This window comes from Apteryx mantelli, chromosome 4 (assembly GCF_036417845.1).
Source record: "Apteryx mantelli isolate bAptMan1 chromosome 4, bAptMan1.hap1, whole genome shotgun sequence".
Classification (NCBI taxonomy): Eukaryota; Metazoa; Chordata; class Aves; order Apterygiformes; family Apterygidae; genus Apteryx; species Apteryx mantelli.
Window position 1 is genome coordinate 84,452,053 of NC_089981.1, and position 27,929 is coordinate 84,479,981.

Below are 27,929 nucleotides of genomic sequence, written 5' to 3' on the forward strand. Positions count from 1 at the left end.
ACACCTCGAGTCCCCTCCCATTTTTCGGTAGACACTGCACATCTCAACCACATACACCCTCCTGATCCACCTGCTGGCATGAGTAACGGCTTTCATAATAATTATTTTACAGAAGGGAGCAGAGATCAACCCCCCCTGTGGTCCCAGGTGCTGAACAACCACACTGGGGCAGACGATCCCTGCCCAGAGGCACTTACAGTACGACTGGCAAGAGAGGAAAGCCAGGGTGGAAACACAGGCCCTGAGAGGGGAAAAGACATAAACCAACCAGCAAGGTACCAGCGGTGCTGACAGCAGATCCAGCTCCCGGTCCTGAGCTCAGCACCCAACTGACCTGTGCATTTTGCCTCTCACTGCAGGGCTTTCAAGAAAGCAACCAAACGTATATCTGCGTCAAGAAAAAAAAGCACATGAGGCTAGCTAGCCATCTCCTTAATGTACAGCACTGTAGTAAGTGTCTGCTCCAGAGCCCAGGCTCTCTCGTTTTCTCCAGACATACAATGTGCCCACTGTAATCCTCTCTGCCTCCGGAGTCTCATGACCTAGGGAGAAAAAAATGGTTCTGATTCATTTACATTTACGATGTGGATATTTTAAGGGGAATAGAAGACCCTATCTCAGGGTTGTCAAATGTCCGCAGAGAAGCACATAGAATATAAGCCACTGGATCATAAAATGCAGCCTTTCATTCTTATCTCCTTTCTCCAGCTTGCCAGAACACTGCAGACCATCGTATCAATATATAAGCAGCAAAATCTCCCTCCTAGAATGGAAAAAATTAGTCGCCTTTAAATGTTGTTGGCTTTTGCCAGTGAAACACACGGGTACAACCGCAGGAAACACGACACAGGTTATTACAAATATTAAATATGAGCAACCAAAGGGGAACAAGAAAGCACAACCGCAAGAATAGCCTCGATAATCTGTGGCAAGCCGTGAGTGGTACCATAGGGGAGCAAACATAGCTGGCGTGCAGACACACAGACCTGACTTTTCCGGGCAAGCCGAAATAAAATCAAATGAGAGGGAAAAAACAGGTTGTTCTGCAACCAGACTTCAGATTCAGTTCCTCAATTAGCTTTCTTGATGAAGCATTGCCTTTACTTTGAACCCGCTCCTGGAGGAACTGGCACACAGCAGATATGCCTGACGGGTTGGCCTCTCTGGCACGCTGGAGATGCCTATTTACAAGCAGGGCAGATCTGAGGAAGAAAATCACTGACATTTACTGGTGGCCAGCTGGGCTCAGCCACGATGGAGGATTTCTGCCATGCACGGCCACGCTTTTCCCGCACTAAGTGAAACCGGGACACTGAGCCCTCGGCAAAGGGCTCCCTGGTGCAGCTGCGGTCTGCATGGAGGAATCCCTTCCCTCGCGCCTCCTCGCACCTCCCTCAGACCCACTGACCTCGAAAAAAAGGGGTATCTGGCCTCAGAAGTCAGTGGCAGGGGCCAAAAAGACATTCAGGACAACCACCAGCTGATGGCAGAACCACCGGCTGCTGGAGATGCAGCAAATTATAACAGTTGAGGAACGTGCCCCCCTGGCTGGTGCACGACAGACCTCAGGGACCCGTTATTGCAAACAATTAGATATAATATCCATGCACAGAGCTATCAGTCATGCGTTCTGCCAGCCACCACGCACTGCCATCTATCTTTATAAATTAGCCTCTATTTCCCCTTTTGTAAGGGAAGAGGAGGAGGTGGAGAGCCTCTAGCCCATTCCCACATCTCAGAGAAGAAATCCTATATTATTAATATGGTCATCTGTCATGCTGCCTGCTATGCAAGAAATACACTCCTTTTAACACAGAAATCCATCCTTTCCTATGGAAAGGAAACAAATGTAATCACCACTAAGCATTGCTCGTGTTTCTTGGCTTTTGTAGGCTGTATCTGGAGCCCTGAACATCTTGGTATTCTTCATGGATTTTCAGTTCTGACCAAAAGTTCAACTCACTGCAAGTGAAATTTCTGGAGGAAGCTGGGAGTGTCCCATCTGAAAGCTATAAAGAGCTCCATGAAAAACAACAGAAAACACTCCTATGTCTGCAACAGATTTATTTGTCAGATTAAAGAAGTCTTCCCAAAAGTTGCGTTTTATGTCCCAAATTCAGGAAAGCATTCCCAATCAGGATATCACTCAAAGACATGATTAATTTTAAAGCAGACACGCCAAATACATGATCTGTTGGCCAGATCCAACCTGCACAATACATTCACCATGTGTTATGTGTCACATTCAGATTTTCCAGAACTATATTTTCATTCTTTAAATTATTTTTTCTTGCCTTCCTGACCGCAGAGACCAGCAACCTGGTGCAACCAGCACAACAACATTTCTCTGGCTGTGCAGACAGCCAGCGACCATGGGAGTAAACGACCCCAACCTGGTCCTTCTGGTGGGGAGTCGGCTGTGAGGTCTACAGGATGTTGGGGTGAACGTAAACTGTGTGACTCACCAGTGGATGGCCTTTCTGGGAGACAGGTGGTTGCAATCCAGGACTTTTCCCATTCCACCTACTGGATCTAGGTTAGTACTCCCAAATTCCTGCTTTGTCCCTGGTTACTCTCTCCAGGCCACAATTCGTCTGGATCTCTAGAGGAAGTGTTCCCACCAACCCCTCCTGGCATGCCAGATAGTGTCCAGGTCTCTGGGTGCACCCTGGTCTGTGCACCATGCTCACAGGGCAGTTTGGCTCCAAATCATCCATTTGCAGCATAGCTCCAATTCTTTCCTGAAAGAAGATCAGAAAATGTAAAAAAGAACTTGATCGGTACCTAAAGGAAGAAGGGAAGGTCACAGAGAATGTGTCTACCACCAGCAAAAACTAAGAAACTGCCTTTGAGCCACTGCAAGAATCTCGCTGATAGGCTTTATTTTTCTCACCCCAGCCAGGAGTAATGTTTTTTTTTTCCTTTTTTTTCTTTTCCATTTGCTGAATGTGTTCATTCTGTGGAGTTTTTTTTTTTTTTAAAAAAAAAAAAAGGAAAGAAAGACAACAGACATTCATGGCTCCCAGCTGTCAAAAGCCACAAAATGCCTGAGGCTGGCTGTCTGCTTGCAAATGCTGAAGCAGTTTTCCTGTAGTTTATGTTCTCGTTAATCAAGTCTCAGATTCAGCTCAGTCAATATCACTGCCGATAAGCCGAGAGAGATGCTTTAGGGTCACTAATGTAACTCAGCATCCCTCAACACACCATAGGATTGTCAAAGGCATTAAGTGTCGGCCTGGCTCTTCTCCCACTGAAATCAGTGGGAGGTTTTTATTTTAATGATGTGGCTCAATTCAAAGCCAACATCAAAGAGGTAGGAACAGAAATAATCTCTACTGGTTGGAGGACTGTATTTTAGGACATCATCACCCAAAAAGGCACAGGCACAGACCCATCAAAGTTAAATAGCATTTAACTTCCACTGAGCCTGGGCAAGGCTGGTGGCTGGTGTTATCCCCAGAGCTTCTGATGTGATGCTGAGGCCCAGAGAGCAAACAAGGCCCTGGGATACGGATATGTGGGGGGGGTGCTGAGAGGAAGAAAAGCACATTAGCCATTTGCCGCTGGAAAAACATATCCATGTCTGAGGTTCCCACTTCAAAAAGAAAGCGGAAAAGTTGTAAACGGTTCAGAAAGGAGCTCTAATGATGGGTCAAACCTGGTCCTTAGTGAGAGGCTAGAAAGTCAGTCTGCTTGGCTAATCCCAGAAGAAGTTCAGAGGTGCCTACATCAAGGCCTTTAAGTATTACAGGGGGAGATAATTTCTGCCAGCAGAGGCCTGAGAAAGGCAGAAAGACATCTGATGGCTGGGAGTTTAGGCTGAACAGATTCAAGCTGGAGATCTGAAGCCACCGAAATTCAACAGCGAGACGGTTATGAACGAGTGGAGCAACCTCACTGGCATCACAGCGGCTCCGCAGGAAACTTGCGAGCCGAATTCAGCGGCCGTTTAGCAGGAGAGGCTTTCCCTCAGCCGGAGGTTAGGCAGATGCATCACGCGGTGCAATTCCCCGCCTTGCGCTGTGCCCACAAAACCCTCTAATCTCGCTTGCAGCCAAGGGGATTTAACAAGTTAAAACCGAGGCCGGCAGCGAGCAAGCAATGACGTGACCCGCGGCTTGCTACCGGCTCCGCAACATCACCCACGGGCCCCGTGCCCACGGGCCCAGCCTGGCCAACGCGGGTTGGAGCAATCGGACGTAGTTGCCCCTTCTGGCCTCGACGTTTTGCCTCTGGGGAAGCCACAAAAGGTCTCCCACGTCTCCGGCAGCTGCAGGGAAACTGCCCTCCCGTGGGAACTCGGCAGGCTGCTCGCACGGCCTGTCTCAGCTAACGTGAAGGATTACCTTCCTCCTGGTAACGAGATATTTCATGTCTCCCGCTTTCCTCTTTTAACTCAGGCGGAGGGTCGTGGCAGGATGGCTCCACCATGAAGTATTTGTCACATGTCAATATTCAATTAATAACTGTGAAAATGTTCATCAGGAATCTGGTGGCAGCCAAGCGACGTGAAGGTCACCAAGGGGAGACAAGCTGCAGCAAAACGAAGAAGTGAAGAATATGATCAGAGCCTCCGGGGCCACTGATGCTTTTAGACATTTTTAACTCTTTCCAACTTAGTGATATTTTTTTCTGCTATTGTTTGATCCTTTGATTTTTGTCTTTTTATATCATTTCCTCAGACCTGCGCAGAGAGTGAAAACTCCAGACCAATCTGAAGACAGCCTTTTGTTTTCCAGGTGCAGTGTTGGGAGGAGAGTAAACCACACACCCGATTGCACATTTGGCTCCTTAGGCCTCTGACATGGGCCTGGCAACATCTGTATATTCCCTTTACAGCTGGCAGAAAAGTGAATGAAGGGGAAGAGAAACAGCCTGGGTGAAAAATAGACCCTTTCTCCATCTCATTTCATTCACAAAAAAATGCGTTTGTTTAGGAGGTTTATCTCGTGTCTCGTCATGCTGGTCATCTTTGAAGTGCTCATAATTTTAAATTCAGCAGGCACTTAATGCACTAATCAAACTTGATGGCTTCTCAGCAGGATGGAAAATCCCAAGTGTGGACTTGATTATCAGGCTTCTAAAGAAAAACACTGGAATATAAAAAAAAAAATCACATTTTCCTGGAGTGATTATTTACACTTTCCTCACTCCACATGTTAATTTGCCCACACTAGTCCACTTTGTGCACGGGGTTACCCAGGCGCACATTACTTCACCTGCTCCATCCCAGAGCAGGGGGACATAGTGCAAGGCAAGTTGTAATGGGAGTTCCCCTCTTCTTGTGCTGTCTCATGGCCCCAAAAGTACACAGCCAGGCTGAAGTCCTACACCTGCAACCCAAAGAGGAGACCCACACCCTCACCGCTGCCTCAGCTCTGCTGTGACCTGGGCCAACGTGGACTCCATACCTCTTCCTTGCAGGAGCAGGGCTTGCCAGAGGGTGATGGTACAGATGTGGCCCAGAGGTTCAGGATGGTGCAGGCACCCTGGGCACAAATCTCCTTTACTCAGTGTCCCACCCCGGTACTGGGGCTGGGGACCTGGCCGAAGAGGTGCCCACAGCAATCTTCAGAGCAGGTGCCGGTTCCCTGGCCCGGCTGCTGGTTCACGTGGGTGGGCTCGCAACTAGTGAGAAGAGAAATTCCTCCTCCCCTTCCCTGACTCAGAGCTGTAAAATACAGCCTCTTGGAGAGAGCAGCATGCTCATAAATCCTAACCTGTCTCAGTGAGATTTGGTTGCGTGATACGATCAGTCCCTGGAGGGAGGCAATCACAGCTGGATGGGGTTAAACTGATGGACTGTGGTGGGTGGGAAGGACTGGGAAACTCTCAGCAATGGCCTAAGCCTTCCTGCAGCCCCTTCATGAGCACCAGGGCTCCCCGCGCTCCCTGAGCAGGCCAGGGTTCAACGGAGGAGGGAGCTGAGGCAACAGCCACAACCAACCTGTCCAAAGAAAAGAAGTCATTTTTCCAGACGGCAGCAGACTTCAGGCCTGATCCCAAGACCCAGGTTGGCATCTTTGCTCCCTTGAGGGCCTGGACCCTGCAGCACCACCTGCATCAGTGAAGTCTGGGCTCCATGAATGGCTCCACGATCACTGGTTCAGGTGAGAGATGTACAGATAAAAGTAATATGATCACTCCCAGACCCCAAGCTGGCTCTTGCAGCATGGATGTCTCTGCACTGCTTTTCTCCCCAGTGTCACCAGCTGTTGCTGATGGCCACATCAGCCCTGGTGCACTCAGGAAAAGGGGGCATCCCAAAACCAAACAGCAGAACAAGATACCTCACAGCTAGTTTCACTCAAAACCATCCTGGACCCCAATGGGCCAGTGCAAAGCATGTGCTGGAGGTGGCTCAGGAGATCCATGGGCTCAGTGCAGAGCCCAAAGCATGTTTTTGTGTGGAGTCGAGGCCTGGAGCTGCCTGGCTTGAACAGCCTGATCTGCTGCCCCGGGATGCGATAACGCAGAGTGGGTAGCTGTCCATCTGTCAAACACCACACAGGCCCAGCAGCACTGACCAGCTCATTACAGTGATAAAAAGTAAAGGTACGAACCTGTTTTCACAGCCAACCTCTTAGGCCCTGGGTGCAGCATCCCCATATGTGTGTGCACAGCCTCAGGCCTGGCTCTGCCATCTCCAGGAGGACTCAGCCCAATCCTCTAGGACAGTACCAGGCTTCTCCCTCCAGAGCCACTGGCATAGCCAACAGCATCTTTAGGCACATCCACATCACCTGCTCTGGAGGCTGCTTCCTCCTGCCGGGGTCTAGGGAAAGGACGCATGCTCCCGTGCACACCAGCCTCTCCTCCATGCCCACCACTGCCTGTGCACCAGCCATCCCTCCACCTATCCTTGAGATGGGCTAGTTTCCACAGGGATTTGGAGAGAAAAAAGGCCACTTTTGCAGCATTGGCTTCTTCTCTGTCCACCTGCCATCAGCAAATGGGTATTATGGTGCTTGGGTAGCAGGGCTCAAGGGCATTCACAGTATAAATGAGATTTGAGATGTCACCTGGCAGATTTTTTTGTGAAAAAATTAAACTTCATTATCAGGCTCTATGGGTTCTGTTAGGTTTTGTCTTTCAGAGAAATCCAATTCACCTTTTTCCCTAATTCCTCAGTACTTCTAATGTCAATGAAAAGGAGCATCACCTGAAAGACCTTTTATAGGTATAATAGATGCAACACGGCAACTGCAAAGATATTTCTAAGAAATCCCAGCTGTGGCCTTCAGACTGTAAGTCCAGGACACATTTCCAAGATCACAATTGCTCTCTTTCAGTATCCTCCGCTCACAGGGAGGTATCGACGAGGTGCTAAGCCTCCAGACTGAATTTCTGATTTGAGCTCTTGAAAGATCAAGAACCAATCATTTCAATTTGTCTGAAAACGCTTGTACAGAAACGCTGATCATTGTGATTAATTGTCACATCTGCAGGAGTATTCTGTTCAGGGAAAAATTAGACTCAATTCTACATGAGTTATTTACAACACAGCTGCTCCAGCCATTAAAAATGAGTATCTGCTCTCCCCACCACAGTTAGAATAAGCAGATTATGCCCTGAAATCACAAGCCCCCACGTTTTCCAGCTCAGTACAGCTCGTCACAAAATGAAGACTTTGTCTCAACAAGTAGCACTGTTAAGAGCACTCCTGCTAGAACAAACCTTTCCCATTAATATTTCAACTTCAGAAAGGGCCTGTTCTGAGCACTGAAGAAATCCATCAGAAATAACCCTGGAATTTGTCTGTTTATATCTGAGTAGCTGTGGAAACATTGTAGGAGAGGGTTGTTGTTGTTTTGTGAGGCAAATAGAAAATGTAAAATATTCTTAGATATTCCAAGGCCTCCCCCTCCTCCAGTTGCAAGTAAAGGGCTGTTGTGCAAGCTGGGTTTTTTTATAAACACCTCCCCTAGCCCAGCATAGAGCAATGCAGTGTTGAGCACATTCCTTAGCATCCTCACCCCTAATTGCTCTTGGGCTGTTGCAACACTTCTCCTGCTCCCAGCTCGGCACGGCAACCCGAGGGCTGGCTTGGCTTTGGAGGAGGCCAGGCTGACCTGCAGCTCTTGCTGAATCCGCGCTCCCAGTGAGGCGTCTGGACGACACGTGAGGAGCCCGGCACTGGGGATTTTAGAGTTGAATCACCTGTTTCTTGGGGTGAAATAGGGTCTTTTGTCTTCAGCCTGCAGGAGATGCCACCAAGGATGCTGCAGAGGGACCAGAGAGCAAAGCACAAAGCGTCTGCCGAGGCGTCACCAGCTGGGTGCTCACGCACCCAAGTACTCCAAAGCTGGCCACGGGAAGATCTTGGCGTCTCCTTTTCTTTTTCGCTGGTTCCCTCTCTTCTCCTCGTTGCTCCTCCTCTTCTCCCCACCTCCCTCCCCCTCCTCCTGCTGCCTCTCTGCCGTTTGAACCTGCAGCCCAGCTTCAGCAGGGCGAAGCCTGAGACTTGCTCACTGAGTTATTCTGCCCATACTGCCCTGCTAGCAAAAACGTCTCCTCTCAGACAGAGCAAGTCCCCTCAGCACCTCTGCTTTCTCCCTGCTTCCCAGTCCATTGAGGGAATTCAGGTCATCTTTGCACGGGCACCAGAGGGAGATAGTCCACGCTGCTGCCGTGTCAAACACCCGTCCACGTTCGAGTAGCCTCCTTCTAGCACAGAAATCCTCAAGCCAAGCTTCCATAGGGCAGTGACCTGTTGGCAGCCACCCACGCCACAACCCCTCACCAAAACTGACCGCGCAAACCACCTACTGCTTGCATTGTGCCGAGGAGAAGGAAGCTAAAGGTGAGAGACCCAGTCTGGGCACAGGATTTGCCATGTAAAGACCCAAAGTTTTGTTGCTTCTAACCTGGTTGCCTCTCGGAGCAGCCACGCGGAGCTGCTGCTCTGCACCCATCCAGGCGCAGCTCCTTTCCCACGCACCTGCACTGCACCAAGCATGCCAGTCCCAGCTGGAGCTGCAAGCACTGCTGCAATACTAATAATAGACAAAACCTATTAGTGCAACACAGCAATCGCATATTGCCGCATGCACAGGATTGTCTTTAATGATGTCTGCACACTCACAACAATATTTCCTGCAGCAGCCCCACTGAATGGAGCATCCTAGGGGCAGGGCAACACATCAGTCTAAGGGAGGGTTAAGTAGCTAATGATAAACTATCACCGCCATGACTGAAACCCACGCTCCTGGCGCCACATGTATTCGGTATCCTGCAAACAAAGGCTCTTAGCAACGGGCGAGCCGAAGGGTTTTCCCAGAACACCAGGCCCCGGTGATCACCAGGAGAAGTTAAAGCCTCAGCCTTTGCCCACAGCTTCTGCACACACTCTGCCGCTCCCGCATTTAGCAGGGATGAGATACAATGACCACATAAGGGAAGTGAGAGCAATTAAGGAGATGGGTTTGTCGCTGTGCCCATTGCACCTGTGCTGCAGGGGGAGACCCAGAGCGTTAGGTGTGCTGGGGGAGAGGGACACTGCAGAGTTAATCCGTGCAGCATGCGCAGCCGTGGCACTGGGCTGCCTGTTTGTAAGGTTGCCCCATGCCTCTGAGTCACAGGCTCTGTGTTCATGTGCTGTGAACCCTACAGCTGTTTCAACCGGTAATCTCGGCACAGGTTGTCTGTTGGAGGTGGGGACAGCAAGCGGCGGTGATTTCAGACAATGATTCACCTGGTTCATGTCTAGGATTGGAAAAACTGTCTGATTTTGCCCACCCTAAAGCATTCTGGTGGCCTTTGCTTTGGCCCTCCCCACTGCAGGGAACAAGGGCTTCGAAACACAGCAGAGAAATGGCAGGAATGTACCTTCTGCCCAAATTTGGTGACTTTTCTTCCATTTTTAACTGTTCACACTTGCGCAGGAGAGGTTTCTCAGCCTTTGAGTCTCTCAAAGATGCCCTCTGGCAGGCCAGAGGCCCATGGGCATTTTCTTGACATCATCTCCCGCTGCCTCCAGCTAGCCTGGTCTAGAGCCACCCCACTCCAGGCAGAGGGATGTGACTTCTTCCTCAGCTGGTTCTTTTGCCAGCTCCTTTTCAACCCACAGCCTTGAGAAGGGAGGGTACGGGACCTTTTTTGGAGGGAGACCTTTGGAGCAAGCCTCTGGGCTGCAAATCAGGAGTCAGCCAAATCACATAAATATCGAGATTTCAGAGACCTATCTCAGGGCTGTCGGAGGGGCTTACGTGCCATTTGCAGATCCACACTCCTCTCTGCTGCAGTCCCCTTGCACAGTTCAAGGACAGCAGCACTTCCTAGATACATGAAAAATTCATTAGTGCTTACAAGTAGTCATAATATGCTATTGATGTCCTTAGGAAGAGGTACCTTGGTAAACATTTAACATACACCCTCCTTTCTGCATTAAAGAAAACAAAACCAAAACACTTAATGGAAAATCACTCACAGAGCCATAAGACCAACTTCCTAAACACTGTATCCCTTTGCAGTCATGCATTTCCTCCCCCTGCCCAACCCCAGTTTGTAAACAATTTGATTGCTGATGGTTTTTAAACAGCTCCCAATGAAGATTTTACACACAGAGAACAGCACGGTAAAAAAAATCTGTAGGTTGGAGATTTATGTAAACACAAATTCCTTGCAACAGCAAGTTCTTCATTGCATGTTGCTCCTGCAGTGCTTTAACACAAACACACCATCAGATAAAGGAATATATGTGATTCATACACTGCCCTCTGATGTGGTAGAATTCTTGAATGAAACATTTAAAATACCCTGCTTTATTATGCTTCCTAAAATCAGACTCATAGGACTCATGGGCTGAAATGGGGTGGCAAGAGACAGGCTGAGTTTCTAGCAGACACAGGGTTGTTCAAAATGAATTGCTCCCTGGGTGCTAAAAACTCTCATGGGGACTAGAAAAGAGATATTGTCTGGCTGCTCCTGGCTGTTGTTGTGTAGAAACTAGGAAGTCATATTTTGATTTGCTGGCCCACTCTGGAAGCTGTTGCAAGCTTGACATTCACTGCCAGTGGATGCTTCATCTTTCCATGCTTGTGCTGGAAATATCACAGGACCACAATGATGGCAGACTGCTAGATAGTGCGGTAATTATTAGACCAAAATAGAGTGTCCCTGTCACTCAGCAGTGCTGCTGATGCTAAGTTTTCAGTTGCATTTGCTCCTTTCTCCAGGAAATTGGCCAAAGCTTGTAAAACTGTTAAGCATTTAGGGGGAGAACCATGGGCGTGCAAGCTTCACGGAGGGCAAGGAGAGCTCACACAGCTCTCTGAGACTTGGGATAAAAAGTGCTTTGGTGACAGAGATCCAGGGCTCGCTGCATGAGAGCACATATTTTCTGTCCACATTCCCTGCATGTCACATGCCTCACTCCTCTCAGCCGTGTCCCTCACTGTCCAGAACACAATATCTACCATACTTCCCCAAGCAACATAGATCTCTCCTACTGCAGTACCTGAACCTTTCCTATTGCTTAATATTTTCTGTTATCCCACTGCCCCAGTGAGGTGGGAAGTCCTATAACCCCATTCCTCAGATGGGAAACTAAAACCCAGGTAGAGTTGCTCCCCATCCCATAGAAAGCTCGTAGTAGGGCTTCAGCTCTGTCTCCAGCTAACACCCAACCTGTCCCACTGGCCATGATGCACCAAAGGTTGCACTGGTGCAACTAAAGGAAGAGTTTGGCCGTCAAGCAGCTCAGCCTCTCTCTCTCCTTGCCATGGTCTGCATTTCCACAGCAGTTACATGGATGAGTTTAATAGGCAGAGTTTCAGACCGAGCCCAGAATCCCATTTCTTCCCCATGGCTAGCGTAGGAAATCTGGGCAACCACCCAGCTCCTGCTTCACAACACCCCATTATGGGTACACCAGGCAGCTCTCGAGAGATCTCATCGAGATCTCACTCTGCTAGTCCTCCAAGTGATAAAATACCAGGACAGGATACTACAGACCCACGGCACTTGTGCAGAGGAGGCAGACCCCAATGGCAGGTCTCCCTCAGTAAAACTCCTTCTTCTTCCCTAAAGCCAAGCCCGGCTCCTCTGGGATTACAGATATGCTGGGTGACAAAAAGGCTTATACTTATCCTGTCATGTTATCCAGGTATTTTCAGTGCCCACGGCTGCCCTGAGCTCCGTCCCAGAGTCCATCGAGGAGGAGCCAGAGCCAGGACTGCCCGTTGGTGACTGGGGCCACTGTGATCCCCGGGCACCAAGCCAGCATTCCCTCCCTGCCACGCTCGGTCCTGTGTCTTGGGGAAAGTCAATCTCCAAGCACAGGCCTGAGGTACTTTTTGATGTGCTTCGTGGGTAGGGCTGCTCCGGAGAGCAGGTGGCGACCGGTGCATCGGGTGGATGAAGGCTCTGAGCTTTCCGTCCTTCCCCCCTGAGCATGGAGGGACGTTCCCCCAGACCTGCCGAGAGGCAGCGCTTCCCAGATCAGCATTTCTCGACATCTTCTTGGGGTTTCATTTAGCAAGTGGCTCAGGTCTTGTTGCTCTGGCAATGCCGGGGAGGGGCTGCTAGCGGAGCGAAGCTGTGCTTCCTGGCAGCCCCCACAAGCATGGCAGTTGCCAAGGGAGCTGAAATCCAGATACTGAAGAAGGAAACTAAGAAATAACAGGGTCTAGATGGTCCTGAGTCCTGGCATTTCCTTGACTGCACAGGCAGTCTGCTGAGAGCACCCTCTCTTTTCCTAGAGGATGTGTTATTCCTGGCTATTCCCCAAGGAAAGGTGCAGACAGCAAATTCCCCAGTTCGACAACAGTTCCAGGTTTACATAGGGCGCCCTGCCACTTTGGAGGTTCCCTACAGAAACCTGCCCCTGTTTTGCTCCTGACCACAAAGCATTTGCTTTACATTTAGCAGGAACAACTAGTTTAGTGGTTGAATGAATGATCGGTGTTAATTAGTAGCATTCAAAATTAAAATAAAGGTCAAAAGAGGGTAGGCACTATCAAAGCGCCTTGTTTGCTCAAAGGAAACATTAATGACACTTATTCAGTGCTTCAAGATAAACTTGTTCAGGCACCAAGTTAATGAAGAAATAAATCCTCCTCTCTAAGGAACATCACAGCTCCTTAAACGCAAACCACTAGTCTTTCATCTCAGGGTGTGCCCTGCCCTATCTCTCATCTCTCCTTGCTGTTGCATTTCTCTTCGCTCTCGAGATGCCAGGTGCTCTCCCTGAGCAGCCATGAGATGGGCCACCACTAGCAACTGGTTGAACTTGCAGCAAGCAGCTGAGAGCTTCCTCCCAGCTTGCCTTGCCCGCTGCAAAAGCATCACCCCAGAGACATCTGCAAAGGCATTTTGCTGCTCTCCTTTGCCGTGAAGCAAAGTACAAAAGGGTGCTACAGAGCTTGTGATGCACAGGGCATGCAGAGCAGGCACTCTCAGGACCTTGGCTGGAAGTAACAACAGTAGCTGCAGAGGACCGGGGGGCCTGAGGTGTCGTGAGTTGGAACTGATGGTCATAGTGGTCTCTTCTAGTTCAGAGATCCCAGACTGCCTGGAAACATGATAGTAGAGAATCAGGGGTTGCAATGAGACCTCTGCCCACTGCTTTCCTTGTGCTGCTCTCCTTTTCAATATCTACCTTCTGTTTCACCTTAAAATTCAGATAGGTCTTCTCTGACTGGTCCAGACAAGTGTGAGTTCCTCTGCCCATACGCTGACGTGGCCTGATGCTCCTGTTTCTGCACCTGTCTGGGTAGATGCACCACTAGATTGCAAGGTCCCTAGGACAGGGACTACCTTTCTGCCCTGTGTTTGCACAGCACCCAGCACAACAGGCCTGGCTGAGGCTCCTGGCCAGGCAAGATGTGTGGGGCCAAATGTCTCTCATCCGCCTGCAGGAGCTTTGCCAACATGAAATAAGCCAGCACCTCCAGGAACAAATTAACCATATAGCTCACCTGAGCACTGGGTCACCTTCTGCAGGTGCTTTGCTCCATTGACAACAGAGGGAGCCCGAGGATATGCATGCTCCAGGCTCAGGCACCTCAGGCAAATGCCTAAATTCAGGGTGGGATGAATCCAGGGCTAAACAAATATTAATACATTCAGAAGCCAGCAGTAGCAGGCATTTGGATATATTTATACGTAGAGAAAGTGCATGCGCACCCTTGGCTTTCCTATGACCCCCCAAAACACCATAAATTACTTTCAGCAAGAAAGCAAAACGCAGCAAGACCTGTCTTCTGCCCTGGTTTTGAAGATGCTCTAATTGCAGCAAACTCTGCCCTGCCATCAGCAGTGCAGCAAAGAGGCTGTTAAGCCAGACGGCTGAAACGAGGGTGCAGTCTCAGTGTGCGTTAGCTGCCTTCAGTGCTTTTGGGCTGCATGGTGGCCTCTGAGCCAAGAACGCAGCACTCCGGATCATGCTGCTAAAGCCTCTGAAGGTCAAGGAAGATGGTATTTCCATCCTTTGGAAACTAAACACTGGGAACACACCCACGCAGTCCTTTTCATATTCTCCCAAATTCAGTTAAAAGTAAGGAAGAGGCAGAGGTCAAGCTTTTCCTGGCTTAATAGAAACGCTATCAAAATTTAACATCTTCCCTGCTGGCAGGGTACGGATCTTCCTTTCCCAACAAAGAAACAGATACAGCATCCACGTGCACAACGAACACATACTTGTCTTTGCATCAGTGTCACTCTTCTTCTTCCCCTTTCCTGCATGCACAAGCAACGCAGGCAGTAATGTTTCAGACACCAGCAAGGACGATGAGACGCTGTTGCATGACAACCGTCTGCAGAGCAATTCAATTCTATGTTTGCCCTCCCGTGTCCTGTTCACTTGCAGACCCCTGACAGAGCTGCTCTCCCGTGCCATGAGCACACATGCCAGACTGACGTTGCTTCGCCCCATCTCACATGCTGGAGAAGAAGAGGCATGAAAGACAGGCTTGCAGAGGACCAGATGGGCACCTGTCAGCACCCATACATCAAGAGATCATTGCTTTGGATTGTGCCTTAAAAAAAAAAAAATACACCTTCTGCAAAATTTTCAAACACATAAGTCTTGGGTGCTGTCTGAAAAAAACAAATTGGCAGCTTTCTTCCGTTTCTGTGAGTGAGCAGTGACACGGGAGTGAACCAGCCCAGTTTCCCAAACTTATCACAGAACCCCTCACATTTTGGAAGAGGAGCAAGGAGGGGTTCACTTCTTTGAGTTATTCCACCATGCCATTTCAGCAGAGCATTGGGCAGCTGCACACCAACACCGATCTTGAGCAGGAGCAGCAAACAGATCTAAAGCGCTTAGCTCTTCTTCTCCAGCCAGTCAGCCGTGATGGAGACAAGACTTTGGCAGTTCAGCACCGTCACTTATCAAAAGATCACAGACTAATTTTGATCTACAGGTTAGTGGCCATAAGGATCCCAAGCCCCAGAAGTCAATAGTGAGCTCCCAAATGTGACACGTTAGACGGAGACAGGGTGAGGACGTTGAAGTAACTTTATCCTGTCGAGCAGACCCCTGTGTCAAGGCTGTTTGCTTCAGCCCAGCTGTCCCAGAGCTCAGAAGCCATTGGGCTGGTAAACGTCAGAAAGCCAAATCAAATTTGGAGCTCGCAAAGCATGCAGTTGTTTGCAGTCCACGTCCCTGCTCAACTTTTGGTCTCCTGCTTTCATAATGGATTTCTCAGCGGTTCTCAGCATTTCTTACTCTTTTACTGACTGCACTTCCAGCTACAAAAATAGCACAGACAGTAAAACAATCTTCAAGAATCAGATAAGAGCTCCTCCCAGGAGGAGGAAGATTTCTTTCTTCCCTTTTATTTCTTTGTCCTCTGCATTTAAGAAGGCTGATGATATGTTACAATTATAGATTGCGGTTTCCATCCCAAAGTGCTTTGCAAGAAGTCTGCCAGGATCTTTGAACAGAGCTGGCAACAGGCACTCCTGAAATGAGCTGTAAGGCCTCACGAAGGAGCACAGCCCACCCCAGTTGCTTTCATAAATTGTCAGAATAACTGCAGAAAATAACTGCAAGAGACCCGGCGGCTTCCAGGAATCCTGCTGCATTCACTGCAATGACATCTGTACTAGGAAAACAAAGGGGAATTAAGACTTTTGGACCTCATGCTCTCCGGACCACTCACACACTGCCTGGCACTGTGCTGGGTGCCACCTCAAGGTCTTCCAGCAGCAGCTGGGCATGGCCTGAAGGACTGCTCCAGCTGGAGACTGATAGAAGTCGGTCGGATGGATGAGGCCACCCTGTTTTTGGGGTGGGGAAGAGCAAGCAGCCATGTGGCTGACAGCTGTGCCTTGTCCCTAGCCCTCAGAGCCGGAGGACAGGCCATGGCTTGTTCTACCCACCAGTGTAGAAATAGCCCAAGAAACAGACAACGCTGTTTTCTGACATTGCTTCCTCCTAAAATGCAGCTCAGAGAGAAAAATGCACAGGTAAAAGCTCTGTCACGTCACAGGTTTCTGTGGTCTTGGACAAGTTGTTTTTGCTGCTGATATTTACCAAGGAAAGTGTTAGGGAACCTCTCGCTTCTTCCCCATTTCCTGCCGGGCCACCCCCGCTCCACTCTCCAGCTGGTTTTGATGCTCACCAGACCCTTCCCTGAGCCACTCCAACCCAGCAACGCCAGGGACGGCTGCCCAGGCTCCTTGCTGCGTTGGCCTTCTCCCATCTTAGCGAGTTAAATCAGCTCTCGGAGGGGTCGCACAGTCCTGGAGCCAGGGCGAGATAAGCCATGGGAAAATGGAGATGGGAGAAGGGAGGGAAGGGAGTGTGGGACTTCCTCTTGTCCTTCTTCCACTCACTGCTTCTCATGCAAACGTGTCTTAAACCCTTCACTTCCCGTCTCTAAAATGGGAGTTTTATAATTCTCTTATCTGCAAGTAGTAACTGATAAGCAGACTGATTAATGTCTGGTCACGCTGTGAACTCCCTGCCCCTTGCTCCATGCATATGTATGTGCACAGAAAGAGATAGCCACGAGCCCAGAAAAAGAACCTTTAAATGCTGTATAAACACAAACAAATAACTAAAACATAGCAAACAGGGTTGTAAGGAACCTCAAGTGGTCTCCTAATTCACCACCCAAGGCCAGGTCAAATTACTTCTATATAGCTTATTGCCCAACCTTGTCCTAAAAATATCTGGCAGCCAAAATTCCACAGTCTTCCTGGGCGCGATTCTCTCTTTTTACCCTTCAAAGCTTTTCCTGGACTTAGATCTCCCTCACGGCAGTTTAAGCCCAAGCACTTTCCTGTCCCCAGCAGACACAAGGTACAGTTTGTTCCTATCCTGTTCACGGCCCACATCTGGAGACTGTTACATCTCCCACTCAGGCTTTGCTACATTTACTTCTCTTTTCTAGAGAAACAGTGGCAGTCTGTTTGGGAAAAAACAACGAGTCCGTGGTTGGCCATAATGCATAAAGCAGAAGCTGGTGCTGGTGCTGGAAGGAGTAGATGATATGGCTCATTTGTTGGTGAGCTGGTGGTGGTGTGAAAATGGGGCAGGTCTTAGCTGGGGCATTAGGGATCGGGCAATGTCAGACTAACGATATTTCACAATGTGGCTTGTCTGCCATTAACAGCCACAGCACCCCATTCCCACCACGCGCTGGCACATGTTCGCAAGGCCGTGTTGCAGCATTTTTCCATTTTTAACGTTCTTCCAAAATTTTCCCCTGCAGGAGGTCAGAAGGAGAGCTGTGGTTTTAAAAACAGAGCACATATTGAACCAAAAACACATGCTCCAGCATAAGCCTGAAGACATGACTGCTTTGAATATGGCCTTGCTCCACCATTCCTCGCAGCCCCACTCGAAGCTCCCACCTCCGACGTGGAGCGTGGCCTCTGCGTAACAGCATATGGCAGCACCTTGCAACATGACTCACCTCCACCAAGCAAATTTTTCCACCCACGTAGCTGCCGTTCCTCTGCCGGAGGTCACCACCCGGGCTGCGGAGAGGAATGCGCATCTGCCCCTCCGCTGCTCCCTCCGCAGCCCGGCACCCTGCCTGAAAGAGCCCCGCCGGTGGTTTCAGCTGACGCACCCACGCCGTGCACGGGAACCCGGACGCCAGGGCTCGTGTCCCCATCCCTCGCTGCATCACCTCTGCTGCAGCCCCTGAAACGCAAGCAAAGAGCAAAAGCATGCAAGAAGTCGTGCTGCAGGAGGTACAGCAGAAGACAGAATATGCCACTGAAATTCCTAGAAATGCCCTGCTGTTTTCCCTTTGACAGCCCCAAAGACTCGGGGAGCCTTAGCTGCAAAGCTGCAATCACCAACACATGAAGCTAGAGAACTTCTCCAGTCCTGACGAGCAGCAGAAATGACAACTACTGGAAAACCCACAGCTGAGCCTGCCTGTCCCTTACAGAAACTCTGCACAAGTTTCGCGCAGCTCAGTTGAGGAGATCTGACGAAATCCCATCTCAAAGTGTCAGGGCCTCAGGTCAGTCTAAACACTCTTCAGGGAGCATCTGAGTCCTTTTCCCTCCCCCAGCCTCAGAGACATTGCTCCACATTTTGCCTTGCTATTTTTCTTGGCAGCCGTTTTCTTTCAAGTCAAGTTATGGCTGTGTTGCATTTAGGCACTTAAATTTATATTCTTGATTCATTTCTCTCCTAATCACTTGGGATACTGCATTTTACAAAAGGGAGTATAATTAATCTTCCAGGTTTGTGTGTGTGATGAAAAAGACGTGATCCTTGACAATTTAATGCCCTAGCTAGCTGCTAGACAATGCAAATCTCTGAGTTATGCCCAAAAAAGCCACACCCGGGCTCATAAGGACTGCAGCAGCTGACAAGCATCTCTTCCAAACTCTTTAACAGAAACATTTTTTTGTTTGTTTGTTCTAAACTTGGCCCCAAAAATCAGTCGCAAAAGAGCAAAGCTGGCCGCTTCTTCGGCAGTTCAATGTGTTCCAGAAGCTGTTGAATTTCTCACAATGTTATCAACGATCCGGGAGAGCCACGGAGGTGCGTTTCGTGCAGTGACTGCTGTTAACACACTCCGGCTCTTCTCTAGCGCGCACTCCTTGCAACTTCAGCAGCGCTCAGACAGGCAGCCTTGCTTGTAGACAGCTCCATCCCATCTCAATCACTCTCTTAGATGTTAACAACCCTGCAATGGCCAACATCGATATTGACTGCCCATAACAAAGCTGTCAGAGTGACATTTTGGTAGGAAATGGTGGGAAAGCTACAGTAATCAGACAGAGCTTTAAAAGGTTAATGAAGATGAAAGGACAGTAAATACAGAGGAAAAACCTATGCAGCCAGAGAGATTTTGGCAAGCTGTGCTAAGCAGCTGCCTAGCCACACGCTAGTACATTTCCTACATTGCACAATCTAGTTAGCTAGTTTCCAATAGCCTCAGCAAATCTGTATTTCTGGGTGAATCAGAAGAAACGCCGAGCTACTGTGCAGCTGGTAGCATTTGTAGTGACTCTTGCTCACTGATGAGCAAAATGTTCAAGTTTCCAAGTGGAATTTGGGAAGAGGATTGACTTTATCTTGGTGTTGTGTCACTGGGGAAGATACTACCTCAAGTTCTCCCGCTCAGCCTGGAAACACTCACATAACCAAAATACTATTGACATGCAGCTAATCTATAGCAGACCTCTTTCCAACTCACCTCAGCGTTTTTGGAAGGAAAATTTTTCTTTTTACTCACCTCAACATGTTCGGAGGGCTGCCAAGAAAAAGCAATCTTCTAGTGTGGCTGGGTAGGACAGGACGGCTCAGGCCACTCTTTCAAAGCAGAAGGGAAGAAACTTCATTTCTTTCCATCCTCACCACAGGGCCATTCTTGACAGCACGTTTGTACCGTAACATCCAGTTTTCAAACTATGGGACCTCAATCATTCCCTTTAGAAAGCTATTTAAGCCTTTAATAGATGTCCTCATTACAAATTTCATTTCTTGTTATCACACCATTGTTTCCCTTATTATCTCTCTCACCACCTAAAATATCCCTCCTTCCTCACCAGCACTTCAGGCTTTCAAATGACTCTGTACTCTTACCTAATCTCTCTCCCATTCCTCCAGGCTCAAGAGCGGTGCATCCCTATGAGTAGGAAGTCAAGCAAAGGAGGTAGGAGACCTGCATGGATGAGCAAGGAGCTCCTGGCAAAACTCAACCAGAAGAAGGAAGTCTACAGAAAGTGGAAAGGGGGACAGGCCACTTGGGATGAATATAGGAATGTTGTCAGAGTATGCAGGGATGCGACGAGGAAGGCTAAGGCCCGTTTGGAATTAAATCTGGCTAGAGATGTCAAGGACAACAAGAAGGGCTTCTTCAAATACATCAGCAGCAAGAGGAAGACTAGGGAAAATGTGGGCCCTTTGCTGAATGGGGTGGGTGCCCTGGTGACGAAGGATGCAGAGAAGGCAGAGTTACTGAATGCCTTCTTTGCTTCAGTCTTTACTGCTCAGGCCAGCCCTCAGGAACCCCAGACCCTGGAGGCAAGAGAGAAAGTCTGGAGAGAGGAAGACTTTCCCTTGGTGGAGGAGGAGTGGGTTAGAGATCATTTAAGCAAACTTGACACCCACAAATCCATGGGCCCTGATGGGATGCACCCACGAGTGCTGAGGGAGCTGGCGGATGTCATTGCTAAGCCACTCTCCATCATCTTGGAAAGGTCATGGAGAACAGGAGAGGTGCCCGAGGACTGGAAGAAAGCCAATGTCACCCCAGTCTTTAAAAAGGGCAAGAAGGAGGACCCAGGGAACTACAGGCCAGTCAGCCTCACCTCCATCCCTGGAAAGGTGATGGAGCAGCTCATCCTGGAAGCCATCTCCACGCATGTGGAGGAAAAGAAGGTGATCAGGAGTAGTCAGCATGGCTTCACCAAGGGGAAATCATGCCTAACCAATCTGATAGCCTTCTATGATGGAATGACTGGCTGGGTAGATGAGGGGAGAGCAGTGGATGTTGTCTACCTAGACTTCAGCAAGGCTTTTGACACTGTCTCCCATAGCATCCTCATAGGGAAGCTCAGGAAGTGTGGGTTAGATGAGTGGACAGTGAGGTGGATTGAGAACTGGCTGAATGGCAGAGCTCAGAGAGTTGTGCTCAGTGGCACAGAGTCTAGTTGGAGGCCTGTAGCTAGCGGTGTCCCCCAGGGGTCAGTCCTGGGTCCAGTCTTGTTCAACTTCTTCATCAATGACCTGGATGAAGGCACAGAGTGCACCCTCAGCAAGTTTGCTGACGATACAAAACTGGGAGGAGTGGCTGATACGCCAGAGGGCTGTGCTGCCATTCAAAGAGACTTGGACAGGCTGGAGAGGTGGGCAGAGAGGAACCTCATGAAATTCAACAAAGGGAAGTGCAGGGTCCTGCACCTGGGGAGGAATAACCCCATGCAGCAGTACAGGTTGGGGGTTGACCTGCTGGAGAGCAGCTCTGCTGAGAAGGACCTGGGAGTGCTGGTGGACACCAAGTTAAGTATGAGGCAGCAATGTGCCCTTGTGGCCAAGAAGGCCAATGGTATCCTGGGCTGCATCAGAAAGAGTGCTGCCAGCAGGTCGAGGGAGGTGATTCTCCCCCTCTACTCAGCCCTGGTGAGGCCCCATCTGGAGTACTGCGTCCAGTTCTGGGCTCCCCAGTACAAGAGGGATGTGGCACTACTGGAGCAAGTCCAGCGAAGGGCCACAAAGATGATTAGGGGACTGGAGCATCTCTCTTATGAGGAAAGGCTGAGAGAGCTTGGCCTGTTTAGCTTGGAGAAGAGAAGGCTGAGAGGAGATCTTATCAATGTGTACAAGTATCTGAAGGGAGGGTGTCGAGAGGATGGGGCCAGACTCTTTTCAGTGGTGCCGAGCGACAGGACGCGAGGCAATGGGCACAAACTGAAACACAGACACTTCCATCTTAACATGAGGAAAAACTTTTTCACTGTGAGGGTGACAGAGCACTGGAACAGGTTGCCCCGAGAGGTGGTGGAGTCTCCTTCTCTGGAGATATTCAAAATGCGCCTGGATGCAATCCTGTGCAATATGCTCTAGGTGACCCTGCTTGAGCAGGGGGGTTGGACTAGATGATCTCCAGAGGTCCCTTCCAACCTCAGTGATTCTGTGATTCTGTGATTCTGTGATCAGACGTCGAGACTGCTGCTTAGCTAAGCTATGTGCGTAGCTCGCTGTCAGCGTCTCCGCATTAGCCAGGCTCCCCAGCTCCAGCACGTTCCTGGTGCTATTCCCTGAATTCCTGCCACTCATCACCACGTCTCTGCGGCCAAGGTGCCAGGAAGGGGACACGGATGCTCCGGGTGGGAACAGATGTGCTCAGCAGAGAGACGGACTTGCAGCTCATGTGCTCCCTGGCACAGGGCATCTGCATGTCCAACCTACCCCTTCGCCAGGCAGCTTTGTTGTACGTTTTTCCCAAAATTTCTCCGTGCTTTTCCCAGCTTCCCCTTCTCATTAATAACAGGTCATTTTTAACCTTGTTTACTTAGCTTAAGTATTTCCAGCGTGAGCCTTGTTTTCCTCTGTTTCTCACTTCTCTCGGTTTCTCCCAGTTCCATAGCGACTGCAGGTTTCACTATTCTGCATTTAGCACTGAGATTGCTTATGAAGACAGCACGTTCATCCAGCTTTACCGCTAGCGCTGCCTGTAACCCAGGAGACACCTCTTTCACCCCAGCCACGCATCCTTCCACAATTATCACTGATACTGGTGTCAAGGGTGTGTACAGGCAAACAGAGTTTACTCACTTCTGGCTTGATCTTGACATGGCTTACGCTTGGGGGAATTCGGGCAATGGCCTCCTTTCCCGTTGGGTGGCATCAGGTGCAGATACCCTGTTTGCTCCTTCCTCCCTTCCCGGGTGCCACACGGGCCACCCCGGGTGTCATACGGACCACGCCGGGCGCAATGCAGGCCACCCCGGGTGCAACGTGGGCCACCCCAGGTGCAACACAGGCCACTCTGGGCACAGTGTGAACCACCCTGGCAGCTACCCCACCAGAGCAGCGGAGACCTCGGTGCCTGGCAATCCCAGCCCCACGACCGGCAGCAGCGTCAGCCCAACAGCAGCCTCTCCAGCCTGGGGATTTTTGTGGCTGTGACGAACTTTGAGCTGGCTTTCAATTTATGCGAGTCACCGTATGCGTGCTGCTTTGAACTGGCTTCACGAGTAAACCACCCTGACGAGCTACAGAGCGTGTGGATTGCAGTCAGTCATATTACAGCCCATGACAGATTTAACTGCAGATTAGAAATGCCATAGCAGAAATATTACAGGAGACTTTTGAGATCCTAATTGTTTCCTGAATAAGGTAGGAGCTCAATTTTATTTTTAAACTTCCAAGTGCTGACAGCCAATATTTTGGTGTGAAAAAGCTAAAGAAGCAACTGTTACCTCTCTGTGAACAGGTAATGACGTCCGGAGTCTAATCTTACACCTTAATTTGTTCTTAATATTCATATTGTGGCAGCAGCCAGGAGGCATTATCAAGCTAAGTGCTCCTTTGTGTCAATACACAGCAGTAGAAAAATTCCCCGCCCAAATGAGCTGTGATTGTTGTATCTGCTGGAAGGAAGCCACGTTCCCTCTCTCTTGTGCCATATTAATACACTTTAAGCGACAGAAATGATTAGGATTCCTGGTTGGGATTTGCTCAAATCTAGTTTGGTTGGTTTTTTTAATCTTCAAGATAAGCTGTGGATGGAGAACTGGCCATTTAGATAGATGTGCATCGCTGGGAAACAGTTTGCCAGCGACCACTGCAAAATGACTTCAGTGTCTAATCCGGCAAGTGGCTGCTAGACGAGGAAGCGATAATCACGGGAGGGGGCAGAGAGGGGACTTTTGGCTTTCAAGAAGCATGAGACACCTTTGCCTGATTCTGCCTCCACTAATGCAGAAACTAAGAGTGCTGAAGAGCGCACACTGAGAGTGAAAATAGGCACAATCCACTCTTCCCAGATTTAAAATGATACTTAATAGAGTAATTACAGAGTCGTCATAGAGCGCTGGCAAGAGGTCCCCACCGCTTGGGCTGTTTGAAACTCCCGGCTCTTCTGTGCTACATTTTGGTACAGCCGCCCAAAAAGCTCTGGCAGGCAGCGCATCCTTTCCATCTCGGCAAGGCTGACGAACAGCGACGCCCAGGCAAGAGACACCGAGTCTGCAGCTTAATCTGACAGCAAGCTGCTCTCATCCAAGTCCACAGTGCCTGGCATTGGGAAACGCTCTCTGGCGCGCTCCGACCTCACAAGCAGCAAGGAGGCCTGTGCTCAAGGGCCTGGGAGAAATGCAATGCCACGATGGTATTTGATCATTCAGTGCTCTGGGTCAACAAACTACTGTACCACCCCCAAACCCCCTCTCACCCATGCTGAAGGGCTATAAATTATAATGAACTACAATGCATTCAGCTACAGCCCTGTCCATCATCTGATCTTGGTATTAACCCTCTGAAATTTGGTCACCTGGATCTGCATTTCTCAGGCTTTGAATCCTTATCCATTGCTAAAGCCCCTCAGACAGATGAAGAACGAAGCACATGCAGCAGGAGGCATTTCTAAGGAAAACTTGATGGCTTATCTGACACCCGACACATGCAATTCCCAATAGAGTTAATTGAAGCTAATTCCTCAAAGACTGAGACAAGAATATCCCCATAAATTATGTCCCTGCTTCATTCCAGACAAGGGCGGCATGAATGTATTACACACAATCCTTCAATTTACAGCATTAAAACCAGCAAGTCAATCAAGCAGAGCGCATAAAGTCACTTGAAAGCTGAAATTCATTTTCAGCTTCATGCTATCTATACTGCGACTTGAAAGGTTGATTTCCTAGGGCATCCTTCATATTTCCACGTACAGCAGGGCCCAGCTGGTACGTGAAGAGTCTTCTTCATGGATGTCACATGTGTGTTCGAGCCGTGCAGCAGAGCCCCTGCTCGGTGGGTTGAGCTGGGGTGCAGGTTTTCAAGGTCTTTTACTGTAGCAGCTTGCAAAGGTGTCTCCAGAGGGTACACAAAGGTGTCTTTCGGGTTTCACAGCCACACGGAAAGCAGTATAGGATCAAGGATCCTACATCTCTCGTGCAGTCACCGGGTCTACTCACTGGAGAGGGCACACACACATACACACAAACACACGTGCGCGCACATGCACACAAATGCACAAATCTAACCTATAACACTGCTACTGCCAATCCACTCTCATTAACAGAGAGTTATTTTTAAGTCCTGTGTTTTTTGGACACAGTCCTAACAACAAGTTATTTTTAAATGGCAGTTTAAAGAAAAAGCACATTTGGTGTGCCATTCATGTCACCCCGTTAGGGACTGAAATATCACTGAATTGTACTGTAGGGATTATGCAAATTAAAACCAGATTCAGTAAAAGCTGCCCAGCTTCTGTGTTGCTTAAAGTCATAAGCCCTGAAAATACATTTCTGGGAACTTGTACTGCCTTCCAGAAGCTCTGGGGATTTAAGAGTTGGAAAACAGCTTCAGCTTCAGCTATGGTCTATATATACCAGGTTCATTATCTGATGCAAGATGTCTGAGTACTTCACAATGGATACTGGGAAAACAAATGCCAACGTGAAGACAAGGTGGCACACTTTGCCAGGATCAACTAGAAAGCCTGTGACAGAACCAAGATCTTCTGAGTCCCAGCACAGCTTAACCCCAAAGCCACGCTATAACCTGCTGTAGACTAAAGAATAAGACTTCAGCATCACATGTCACATTATAAATGACCTATATGGCAACAATACTAAGTCACTTCTTTATTTATAGAGCATCTTAGACATGCATTATTTGGCAACTAATACTTGCACCAAGTTTCAGCCCAGTTAGAGGAAATCTTCAATAATTCTCACTGGAATTCACAGACGCAAGGCCCAGAGACACCTTAAAGACTGTCTCACCTGACCTTCTGCACAACATCTAATATGGTTCCTGCCTCCAGCCTGTAACTCCTGACCGAGCTACGACCCATCCTCAGGGAAATATGCAGACTCAGCATAAAGGCTGAGATGATGGAAAATCCAACTTGTCCTTGAAACCCTTTTCCAAGGTTAGCTGCCTTTGTTGTTCAATGTCCTCGAGCTCTAATTAAGCTGACTCTAGTTTCCAAATACTGTTTCTCTTTGTAGCCTTTTCTGCTAGAATGAAGCATCACCTCCTATTAGAAATTTCTTCCAAGCACAGCTACTCTGAGACCACAATCAAGTCATCTCCTAACCTTTCCTTTGATGAGCTAGACCAAGGGGGTCACTCTATAATAATTTATTCAGCACATGCTGCACTGTAGTTCAATAACTGCAATGAGGTTACTGCTCTCTAATGACTAGCAGTTGCCACAGCTCAGCTGAGGCTCAGTAACTGTCCACATGAATGCCCTTCGCCCAGAGCTAAAGCAGGATTATCTCTATATCCATAACACAGCTCTGGAGCAGGGATAAACTCATATATATTCTTTTACTTTTGCCTGGTTCATTCATTTGTGAATGAAGCAATCAACACAAGAAGTGCTAAATGCACTGGCATAGCAGCCCAAATGCACTTAAATATTGTAATATTTACCCATAAGAACATATAGTAGTGATTTAAACACAGTTTTTAATGATTAAAAGGTAAAGGTTGCGTTGCCAGCTCGAACTCGCAGAAAAGAACCCCCTTAGAGAAACCTGCTTTCACTCCTGCAAATAAAGGCTGGAAAAATATTGTTCATCAATGATATATGCGCAAAGTAATGTTCGGTTCCTCTTTTCTACCTGAGAAATAATATTAATCCTTTTGATTTCTTCACACCTCCTTAACTAATACTGTAATAAATGGTATTGACAATTGAACTCATTTATGTAAGAAATTCATTGTATTTGCAGCACCTGCAGTGAGAAATGCCTTCACGCTCTTGACAGGAGATCTAAATAAAATTAATGAATAGGGAACAAAGGCTGTAGGAAAATCAGATAGACGTAACTGATTAGGAACGATGTACTTGCTTGTACTGGGATAATTTTTGTATACATCTAAAGCAGTTTACTGGGCACAAAAATTTATGGTTCAGCAGCAAGAATGTGTGCGCTTCTTCAGTTTAAACAAATGAAACTTCAGTTCTTTGCTTCTCTACATGGCTGAGCTACTGACCGCTCTACACCCCTGGCTTTGAAAAGACTGACAAAGACCCGAATCAATTTAATCTCATTAAAATATGGACCAGTTTAAAGATATTATCCACAGTGACTTACCGATGGCTCAGCTGCTACTACAATATATGCAATCTTCAAGTGAAGAAACTGTATGTTCCTGTCTTGTCTCTCCTTTTCAAAACGGTTTCAGAGGTTACTGCTATCACCAGCTCATCAGTGCTCAAAGGAAATAGTTTTAGAAGCAGAACTAGAAATGTCTCCTCTTGCATTAGCAGTGGATAATTAGGGGAAAAGCTACATTCCTTTCATCTGTGCACACAAAGTCACACAAAGCGTTTTCTAGAAATGGACTTAACTAGGGTCAGACAACAGTAATCAGCTATAACTCACTCAAGAGCATTCAAAGGAATTAATACTGATTACAGGTTATGAGCTAATTTAGTCATTCTTAAAAACCACTCTTGTTAAAAACTGAGCACCTGGCACAAGCGAGCGCTGCCAGGCTGACACAAAGCGCCGCCTATTATGCCCCTGCGGCATGTGTGCGGCAAAGCCATGGAATCAGCAATAGCTCAGGGTGAGGCATCATCCCAGAACCAAATTTCTACCCTTTAAATACCGGCCTGCGATTATTCAGTAGCAAAAAGCAGCCGGAAGTTTGATTACAAAAAGGACATAATGTTACACAATTGCACGACAATAATTATAAAGGTCCTAAATGGCCAAGGCTATGCCCACTTCCCTCTAAGCTACTCGCTTAGTGAAGAGCAAGAAGGCAGAGGCTATACCTGAGAAGACGAAATCCTGCCCTACTTGGGGAGAGC